Raw genomic sequence first — 11,667 nt, forward strand, 5'->3', positions numbered from 1 at the left:
AGAGATCCACTTCTCTGTTAAGCCAGATCATCCTTTCCTAGAAGAGGTCGATGAATTTTGTTTTCCTCTACCAATTTCCACGCTTCTTTGTTTTTCTTGCACACATGCTGGCAGGAGTGGGTTTGCTGTCCTCTTCCCGCTTTCATCCTGAAGCTTACTTGGAATTTTCTACCTCGGGCAAATCTCAAATCTTCTGTAGCCCGTGGGTTCTAGTCTGTAAACGTGGCCACAGCCTGCACCTGGAGCTGCCGGGTGACTAGCAGAGACCCCCAACATAAGCTCCTGGAGAGCAATGTCACTCCAAGTGGCAGGGCCCAAGGTGGGGAGCAGTGACAGCCGCAGTGCCAACATGGGGAAAATGCCGCAAAAAGAAGGCTAGGCTCTTGGGTCAAAATAATTAGACAATTCCTGCTCTGAGTCAGTAAGACATTTGTAAACTACTAAAATAAATGTGGATGACTTGCCAAATGAATATAAATTAAGGAATTTGTTATCGCCAAGTTTATACCCACAGTTTGGATGGTTTACCACCTCTTGGAGAGAGAAACATTTAACTTCCAAGATCATTTGACAAATGAATATATATTATTCGTATAATATGAAAAATTATTTTTAAATCAGATCTTATCATCTGATAAGCCTAACTGGATCCTGGAGCATACATTAGTTGCTTTCTAACTAATAACAATTACTAAACTGGCAGAATTAATATTTTAACCAAGAAGGACTGTACAACAATAATACAAACCATATATATTTTCAGTTTAGTAGCTTCCAAAAAGAAGAGAGGATTGGTTATGGTTATTCTGACTGCTTACTGAACATCTCCTGCTGAAACTCAACATTTCCAAACTAAAACTCTACCGGTGCCCCTCTGCCTATCTTGCTGTTCAAGCTGGTGCTGAGGACTCTCTTTGACATCTGCTCAACTCCTCCTCCTCAACATTGATTTGGTCACCATGTCTGGTAAATTTATGGCACAAAATGGCTCTGAACTACATTCCACCATGCCTTTCCCATTACACGTTCCTGATTCAAGGTTTCATAACTTTACCTGGGCAATTCCAACACCTCATGACTGGTCCCCCATCTTTTAGCCTCTCCTCACTCTGATCCTTCTTCTACATTCATTTATTCATTCAAAAAACATGGATTGAGTGCTGACAACAGACAAAAATCCTCTGCCCAAGTGGAGCTAATATTCATGCAAAGGGAGGCAGATGCAATAACATACTGAGTAAGTAATGAAAGGCTGTTATATAGGGCTTTGTGGGCCATTGTGAAAATGTTGGCCTTTGCTCTGAAATGCATGAGGACCTATTGGAAGGTTATAAGCAATATGAGCTGACTTAGTTTTAAAAGGATCATTCTTTAGGAGTGGAGAATAGACTGAAGGAGAGGAGCAGGGGTTTAAAGAGACTCCTTAGGAAGTTCCTGCAATAATCTGGATGATAACAATCTAGGTGAGATGTCTTGGATCAGAGTCACAGCAATGGAAGCAGAAAGTTGTGTCAGATCCTGGATATATGTTGATGTTGGAGCCAATGGGACTTGCTAACAGATTGGATGTGAGGTGCAAGAGAAAAGAAAGTATTGCTGATGATGACTCCAGAGTGTTTGGCCTGAGTGACTGGAAGGATAGAATTGCATGGCTGAGGTGGGAGGACTGCAGAAGGAGCAGATTTGGGGAGGAAGATCGGGAGCTCAGTTTTGGACATGTTAAGTTTGAGGTAATTATTAGGCCTCTAAATGGAGATGTTGAGAAAGCAGTTGGATAAATAAGCCTGGGGTTCAGTGGGGAGATCTGGGCTAGAAATACGAAATTGGGGATTGTCAGTATGCAGATGGATGAGCTCACCAAGGAGTGAACATAGATAGAGAGGAGAAGGGGGCCAAAGTCCAAATCCTGGGACATAACAACGTGAAGAGGCTGGGGTAGGAGGGGAATCAATCAAGGAAACAGAAGAAGCATCAATGAGTAGGAAGAAATCTAGGTGTGTGAGGTCCAGGGTACCAAGTGAAGAAAGTGTTTCTAGGAAAGGGGAGATGTCGAGTCATTTAAGGATTGTGAATTGACCATTCGAGTTAGTAATGTAGAGTCATTCGGGACCTTGATCAGAGCAGTTTTGGTGGAGCAGAGGGAGAAAAAGCCTGATGGGAGTGGATGTAAGGGAAAGGACAAGACGAGGAATTGGTGACATTGACTACGACAACTCTTTCAAAGGGTTTTGTAAAGAAAGAAATGGTTCAGCGGCTGGAAGGAGAAGTGGGGTCAAGAGAGGATTTCTTAAGAGAGGAAGAATAACAGCATATTTATAGGCTGATGTCAACGATGCCATAGAAAGATAAAATTCGTTAATGTAGGCAAGAGATGGAGAATTTCTGGAGCCAGTCCTTGAGGAGGAAGGAGGAAATGAACTGTTGTGCACATGTGGAGGGACTGACTTAGAGGGGACACCCCTCCGTTCATTCACGGTAGCCGGCGGAAGGCAGTGTGTGTGGTCAGGTGCCGGCAGATAGGGAAACGTGGTGACGGGAATTGGTGGAAGTTCCCTTTTAATTGTTTCAGTTTCTTCAGTGACATTTTGTGGCTAGTATTAATTTTCTAAAATGTGGGTCTGCTTATGGTCCTCCATGGAATCAAAGTCTTTGCTAGCTTCCTGTTGAATATAAGGTTCAGATGTCTCAGCTCCTTATAAACATGGTCTTAATCTAAACGCTCCGGAGCCACTGTCCTCAATACTTACCTAGTGTAGGTATTGCAGTTGAGCTGTCCTGGGCTCTGTGTTCCCCGAGCATGCCAAACTCCTTCCTGCCTCCACGTCTTCGCACTTACTGTTCCCTCTGCCTGGAAGGCCCTTCTCCCACTTCTCCACCTGACAAACCCCTACTCCTCTTTCAAAATCCAACTGAAATGTCACCTTCTCTCTGAAGTGATCGATGTCTCCTCGCCTGTAGATTGTGAGCTCCCTCTATGTGTCCCCAAGTAGTGCCTGACTGCCAAGTGTCACCAAATCCATGTTTGTGACTCACTTGAATACATTATTCTCGATGCACTTCATTTAGACTGATTTTTGTCTCCTTATTAGAGATACTTTATGCTAGATCCCTCTCGCAACTTCATGGAACAAAATCAATAAAGACACAGACAGAGAGGCAGATAGGTAGGTAGATAGAGAGGGCATAGAACCACCAAGTTTGCCAAGTCTCCCTCATGGGTTATTTAAGGTATTGTTTCTGAGGTTCCAGGTAGTTGGTGTGTTCTAGAAGGCAGAACTACCAGGGTAAGAGACAGGGCTCGGTGTGTTGAATGAAGCAACAATCAGAATGTCTTGAGGCCAGAAAATGGAAATGCAGCCAGAGGGCGCTGTGGTTGGGTGCCCAGAGACATTTACGCCCCGCTCTGTAGGACAGTGGTGGAGGCTATGCATCTGGGCCGCAGAGAAACAGGAAACCTCTGTACTGCCAGGGGCCAGAGTGCCGCCCAGAGCCCTTTATCTGGGTGTGGCGTGAAGCAGCTCCGCTTTCTGTTTGAAAAATAACCAGCAGCACTCTCACATTCACTGACAAAAGCAGCAATTGTCACAACCCTTTAAAAATAGCTTGACTGCTTTTCTCAGTAAAAGTAAAATTGTAAGAGTAATACAGGATCGTTTTACTTCCTGAATAGGGAAATGTACTAAGAGGAAAAAAAGACACCTATCATGGTGCCTCCCACAAAAAAATGACAGTGAACATTTTGGTGTTGGTCCTTTTTTCCAAACTTTTTTCCTTGGGTACAGATAAATTTACATAATTCCTCATAATTACATAAATAAAAAAACAGAAATGGAGTTATAAATACATAGTTGCATTGCTTCCTTTTTTTCTCTTTCATGTCAATGAATATCAATCTACAGCAACATTGTGAAAGCTGATGATATTGTGTGGATGTACCATAATTTATTTATTACATTCCCTTCTGAAAGACAGTTCAATGTATTCCTATGTTTTCCCCATTATAGCAGTCGAGGCAATAGAGTGTGGAGGTTGAGAGCAAGGACCTCGGAGTCAGGCTGCCTAGCTTTGGATCCCTAGAGCCACTTACGAGCTTTGTGACCTCTCTGGACCTCAGCTTTCTCGTCAATAAAATGGGAATAACCATAATACCTACTGTTATCACACGGCGGTTGTCAGAATCCAGTGAGTGAACATGTTATGTTTTTTAGACCAGTTTCTGGCACATAGCAAAATGCTGATAAGGGTCAGCTGTTGTTATTATGAATAATATTGGGATGAACCATCCTTCTATATTCCTGGAAACTTACCCTATGATTTCCTTAGGATATATTTCTAGAAGTGAAAATTCTGGGTCAAAGAATAGACATATGTTAAACTTTTATACTTGTTGCCAGACTGCCCTCCAGAAATGTGCCAACCAACTGAGAGTGGAGATGAGTGACTGGAAGAGAACTTTTAATTTTCACTCTGTATATTTCTGTATTAAGAGAATTTTTACAAGGATGCATTCATGTGTTATTTGTATATATAATTTTAAATAGCCAAGAAATCCACTTGCTTTCTTACCAACATAGCTATCAAAGAACACGTGTCCCCTCATCCTCATCAACGCTGGGCAATGTCAGTCTTTTAATCTTTGGCAATACAAATGGGTGAAAATGTTATCTCATTATTTGTATTTCTTTGATTCTCAGCGATCTTGCTCATTTTCCATATATTTTGGGGGAAATATTTATGTGGTATATACTACAAAATGTAAACATGTTTATACCATTTGAGTCAATGATTCTATGTCTAAGAAGTAAAACCAAGAAAATGACACTATACCCACACATTTATGTTAAAAATGATCATCTTAGTATTATTTTTAAGAGTAGAGACTGGTTAAATAAAGTATAAAGTATGATATCTTCTATGTGATGCTAAATTATGCAGCCATTTTTTAAAAAATCATGTTTAAGAAGAGTTTATAGAACATTATTTTATAATAAGCGGGCAGAGTGAAAATTACTTATTAAAAATGCAAAGAAAAAAGATGAGAAAGAAATACATTAAAATGTCAGCAATAGTTGTTTACAGGTGATGGAATCATGGGTAATTTTTGTCTCTACTTCTTTTTACTTTTCTGTATTTTCTATATTTTCAGTGGGTGTGTTTTTACTTGTGTAAATAAAAAAAAGGCAACGCTTGCCTTTGATAATTAAAAACTTGCATATATGCAGAGACTATGCACATGTGGAGGCATTGGATATATGGGAAATCTCTGTACCTTCTGCTCAATTTTGCTGTGAACTAAAACTGTTCTAAAAATTAAAGTCCATTAAAAACCAAAACAAAAAAACAAAGCTCGCATTTTCTCTCATTGACTCTTTCCCAGATATATGTTCCTGGGCACCAGACATAAAAAGCCCCATCAGAGAAGCAAATTTACCTACAAACATGAGTAGAAAACACAGGACTCATGAGACAACTGCAAAGTTATGTAGGATTTTAGAGCTAGAAAGTATAAACTGAGGGTGAGGTTGAATTTCAAAGTAAATAATCGACATAAGAAAGAAGCTGTGTGTCACCTCTTTTCAGCTGAAGTGTTAGAGGCGGTGGGCACAAGCTGAAAAGACAGCCAGTGTCTGTGGTGTTAGCAAGTGCACAGATCACCTCTAACACAGGAGCCCTGCTGCCTGCGAGTCTGTGTGTCCAAGAGGGCAAAGGGGAAAGGCTGCCCCCAGACCACCTGAGGTGGCTCATAGGCTGTGTGTCCTATTCTGTGGGGTGTCCACATCAGGGAACAGCAAACACTTCTGACACTCTCTGGCAGGGCCGCCGGTGGGCTATGGGGAGTCCTTAGATAAAAGGCACCACGTGAAGCCCAAGAGATGCCAACTCATTCTCATCACTGTCAGTGACACCCAGTCCAGATGTATACAAGAAGGTCTATTGTTATTTCCTTGATAAAGTTCCTGCCAGGTTTTTGTTGGGAAAATTTAGTGTGTCTCTTTGCAGGATTTTGTTCATTCATTTCCCAGAGTCAGTTGGATTTCAATTGGACCAGCCTTGTGCCTAGCAGATAACCACCCACAAATGGTTGGAGAAATGTGGAGGAAAATACTTTATCCTGACACAGCCACTCCTGTGTGGATGTCATGGGATCTAACAGTCCACCACTGGCAATTCATAATAGTGACCACTTAATCACACATTTATATATGAATACGTTTTTGTCTGACCCACAGTATTCCTGAACAGTCTCCCATCCGAGTACTTAGCAGGCTCAGCAAACTTTTGCTGTCAGTGTAAGACTTGTTCAAGGTGGCACATCTCAAGGTCACATAGCAGTTTTACACTTTGCTAAGGCATTTTCATATACAACCTCATCTCTGTTTCGTTCTCTTAGGTGAGGCAACTGGGGGGCCCCCTGCATCATCCCCATGTGGCTGTGGGCCACAGGAAGCCCCTTCCATCTCTGGTCCAGCCCTGAGCATCTCTCCCTGCCCCACTGGCTGACGGTGGAAATGAGGAGAGGTGGTCAGATTGACAGTCCGGGCCACATGATCCTGTCCATCAACAGACATAGATACAACCAAGTCAGAAGCCCTGGTGGTCTGCATCACTGGTGCCTATGAACTACAGAGTGACCTACCGGGTGTCGGACCTGGGTCAGATGTGCTAGCTGTGATGTGATCTTACGCTAGTTAACTTTGCCTCTTTCCCCGCTCAGTTTGTTTGTAAAATGGGGTTGATAACAGTGCCATCTTCTAGGGTTGTGGAGAGGATCTCAGGTGATAACATGCCCAGGGCCTGCACTCTCCAGCACTGATAACAGGCACTCCTTCAATTGCAGTTTCCTTCCCCCAGGGATGGGTCTGGGAGCCCTACAGCCCTGGAACTTTAGCTCTGGAAGGGACTTAGAGACCACCTGGTACAGGGGGTGGTTTCCAGACTTTTAGATTTCAATCGTTAATAAAAAAAAAAAAAAAAAACTAGATCAGGGGCCGCCTCGGTGGCCTAGTGGTTAAATTAGCACACTCCACTTTGGTGGCCCGGGGTTCGCAGGTTTGGATTCCTGGTGCGGACCTAGCACCACTTGTCAAGCCATGCTGTGGCAGCATCCTACATAAAGTAGAGGAAGATTGGCAGAGATGTTAGCTCAGTGACAATCTTCCTCAAGCAAAAAAGAGAAGGATTGGCAACAGATGTTAGCTCAGGGCCAATCTTCCTTAAAAAAACCACAAAAAACAAACAACTGGAACAGCTTGAGAGTTGCTGACATTTTATTTGCAGGTAAGCGAACAAAAAGTAAGTATACAAAAGACTACAATCTACTGTCATTTTTATTTCATAAAAGAAGAAAATCTTAACCACCCTGTTTTAAAAAAAGGGTTGGGGGAATAATATACAAATAAACTTAGCTGTGTAAAAATCTCTTTATGTTGTCTTTTCTGAAAACCAATGAGAACACCAAGACCAAAATTAGGGTACCCTGGATCTTCATGCCATGTCCTTGCTTTACGGATGAGGCAACTGAAGCCCATAGAGGTGAAGTGACATGCCCAAGGTCACACAGTGGCTGTGATGTCTCATTGCTATCTAGGAAAAACCCCTGGACATGAGAGGGTGGCCAAGACAGGTGTCCTGGGCTGGAAGATAGGAGATCTGGGCTCTATTCCTAGCCACTTGCTCCTGAGCCATACTTTCTGCCTTTTCCACTTTTCTAAAATCTTGCCCCCTCACTCAACACTGGTGTGAGAACCTAACGAAAGCAGAGTTTCAAAAGTGCTCCAGAGATGCATACCAGAGCATTAGGGAGTGAGGTGTTAGGAGTGAAAAGTCCTGTTGTCTGATTTACTTGAATGTATTTCAGCCAACAAAAATAGATGAAGCAAATATGGCAACATATTAACAATGGTTAAATCTAGGTGATAGATACATAGAGGGGTATTGTTATGCCAGTGTCTCCACTTTTCTGCATACTTGAAAATTTTCATAATAAACATTCATCATTAAAAAAAGTGCCCTGGCAAGGTAAATGGAAGGAATGGTGTTACTCACGGAGAAGGTGCCCTCAGGGAGGTCCAAGTCCCGGGCTCTGCAGCCAGGTGGGGCCCGCCACCCCAGAAGATGGAGCAGCCCACTCTTCATCAGCCTTGGGCACACAGAGCCATGGTCAGGAAGTGATTTTGGTTTTCCTGCTTCCTCCGCAGGCAGGCCTGGTGCCTGTGGCTGGCCTCCCACCCATTCTCAGTGCAAGGCACCATCTGACAGACCCAGCCCTGCTGCAGCCGCTGGCACTGAGGACACTGGGGGCTGCCCAGCACAGCCAACCAGTGTGGGGGCCTTATGAATATTCATATAGAGGCCAGAGCTGGTTGGCTGCCCCCCTGCCATCTCCCACCCCCACCCCAACTCAGATGCCAGAAAAGCCAGCTCAGAGAGGACCTTCCTGAGATGATGTATCTTCTGTCCTTGCCTAAGGACCCACAGAGCCCCTTGAAAATTTGGAGACTGAATTACCCAGCTTCTCCCATTACACTGGGGATCCAGTGGGGAGCGCCTGACCTCTGCTTCCAAATTCCCCAGCGAGGCAGCTCCAAAGCGAACATCTTTGTCCCTGTCCTTCAAGCATCCTGAGGATACTGAAACCAGCCCAGCACCAAAACAGGGCATCTCAGTTCTGCAGGAAGGAGCAGCTGTGTGGCCTCTTCCTCCAGCAGAGGTCCAAACACTATTGGGGAGGCTGTTTGCTGGGCCCAAAGCCCCCATGTCTGGCAGAACTGCGAGAACTCACTGGCCAAATCACCTACCTCTGAACATCAGCCGAATTGTATCATCTCATCCTCCTTCAGTTTGGGAAATGGAGTGAATACTACAAAATACAGCAATGAAAATCAATGAGCTACAGTTCAACTCAACATGGATAAATCCTCAAAACACAATGTTGAGTGAAAGAAGTAAGTCGCAGAATAATACAGGCACTGTCATTCCATTTATGTTACTTTTATGTTACTAGATGATGGATATATAGATGGGTATTGTTCTGCCAGTGTCTCCACTTTTCTGCATACTTGAAAATTTTCATAATAAACATTCATCATAAACATTTCATAATAAACACTCATTTAAACATTACGTTTAAAAATAGGCCAAACAATGCCTAGATTTTCACCAGCATTCATCTATCCATTATTATTTTTATTTTTATTTTTTGAGGAAGGTCAGCCCTGAGCTGACATCTGCTGCCAATCCTCCTGTTTTTGCTGTGGAAGACTGGCCCTGAGCTAACATCCATGCCCATCTTCCTCTACTTTATATGTGGGATGCTTGCCACAAGATGGCCTGACAAGTAGTGCCATGTCCGCACCCAGGATCCGAACCAGTGAACCCTGGGCCACCAAAGGGGAACATGTGAACTTAACTGCTATGCCACTGGGCCAGCCCCATCTATCCATTATTTTTAATTACAACTGAATGGAGAGACAGGCAGAGAGATGGAATCTAAGTATCATGAGCAATACAAAGTGAATAGGGGGTATAGTCTCTGTCTTAAGGAGCCCAGAGATGGAAGAATACTCTGTAGCCCCATCTACCATCTGGTCAATACTCTTCAAAAATATGTAAGAGAAGATGTGAGTGTATAGTTCAGACCACACATACAAATATGGGGGGATTTCAGTTAAGGGAAAAGAATGCTGTGTGTATTATTTAAGGTGAGCTGCCCACTCTGTGGTACTTTTCATTAACTGAGCCATTTATCCTTCCTAGAAACAAAATTTTTCTTACATAATTTGCAAGTAAATACATCTTTTCCTCAATTTAAAAAATAGGCAAAAATGTGTATAGTTTAGGATACATATCTCTTGACGCTACAATGAAAACAAGGGGATGGTTACTATTTAATTTAGTATAGCAATGGCTAACTCTGGGAGGACCTGTAAGGAGGGCCACATAAGGCTTTTCCATTCCTTAAGCTGGGTGGCGAGTGTAGGTATTCCTTTTATCATTTCCTTTAAATCATATACACATATTTATACACCCTTTTGAATATCTATGTTACAAGGAAAGTGGTTTTTTAAAAATTCTCTTTTGAACCCTGCCATAACCACAAGTTGATGAACTTGTATTCATGAACTGCTGTCTCAATAGATGATACTGTGATCCGGGAGGCTCTAAATACAGAAGAGGGCGTGAGCTTATTAGGTTGCACCTTAGATTCCGTGGAAACTCATATGTGAATCTCAAAGAAATCAGTTTCCACTTTTATCCTCTGAGAGGGACTCTGCATGCTACTGTGCACGTGTGGGTGGGTGCGTGTGGTGTCTAAGACTGTAACACCTAAGATTAACTTTAGTGATCACTGAAACTCCAGGAGAAACGCTTTGCCACATCATCCAGCCTGAGCTTCTTAGATAAGAATCTTAAAAACTAATTATTTAAAACTGAAAATACTAAGTAACTATCTCAGAAACATTAACAGCAACCCCTGCGAGGGATTGCCATGGTTCCTGATTACTCTTCTTGGACTCTAGCTACATCCAGCAGTGTTGTAAGCTTGGCATTATTTGGTCATTCCACTTGCATTTATTGAGTACCTACAGAGTACCAGGCACTGTGTTCTGTGCAGGGGATTCAGGAAAACAAAGTCATCTCTTTCCTCCTGCTGCTCTGCCCAGTAGTGGAGACAGACAGGTAAACAGGACATTACAATGTGATGTAGAGATACAGACACACTGTTTTGGAAGCACAGAAAAGGTATCTGTTAGTTCTGCCAGAAGCAATTAGGTAGGCATTCAAAAGAGACCAGTCTCTAGGCAAAGAGGACTTGCGAACAGCCCACGCAAAGATTTGAAGGAGTGAAATAGCATACCTCGGGACTATGGCCAGTAGTGTGGTAGGACTAGGGCTGAGCACCTGTGAGAAAGAGGACGCAAGGATCACAATATAGCCAGAGGCCAGGTTACCAGGTGCACCTGGTGCAGTTGAGGCATTTGGGCTGCAGCCTACCAACAGGGAGAAGCAATTGAAAGACTTTAAGCAGGGGAGTGACAGGATTAGATTTGCATTTCAAAGGGATCTTTGACAGGTGTGGAGCATGGGTTAGAGACAGTATGAGTGGAGGCCCGGTCTGTTTAGGAAGTAATGCAGGTGGAGAACGCTGAAGACTTGATCAGGGGCAGCAGCAAGGCAAGGATATTTTATTTCTAGTTAGGGCTTCTGCCCATCCCCTCAGAATTCTAGTGGAAGTGCTTTCAGAGTTTGGATGAGTGGCGGTACCATAAAGGTCCTGAGGACCAGGCAAGATGACTTAGTTAAAGAAACCAACATGAGCAGGCACCAAGTGGCTCAATCATTCATTCTTAATTCAGCCAGAGGCTTATAGAAAACCTTTTCGAGAAGTGAGCTATAAAGGTGACTACTTAGGGGCCTGGCGACTTTAGGGAAAGGGAAACTGAAGGGACGTGGGAGGTCATGTGCTTCCACTTTGAAACGGGCAGAATAGGATGCCCAAAGCTGGGAGGCGCAAATTCAGCCTGCAAGTATTTATTGCACACCTGACCTATGCCAATCTCTGTTCTAAGTGCTGGGGATACAGTGGTGAACAAAACAGACAAGGTCCCTAATCTCATAGAGTTTATATTCCAGGGTAAAGCGACAAATGAACAGCCTTCAAAATGC

The sequence above is a fragment of the Equus przewalskii genome, chromosome 25, assembly GCF_037783145.1.
Source record: "Equus przewalskii isolate Varuska chromosome 25, EquPr2, whole genome shotgun sequence".
Taxonomy (NCBI): Eukaryota; Metazoa; Chordata; class Mammalia; order Perissodactyla; family Equidae; genus Equus; species Equus przewalskii.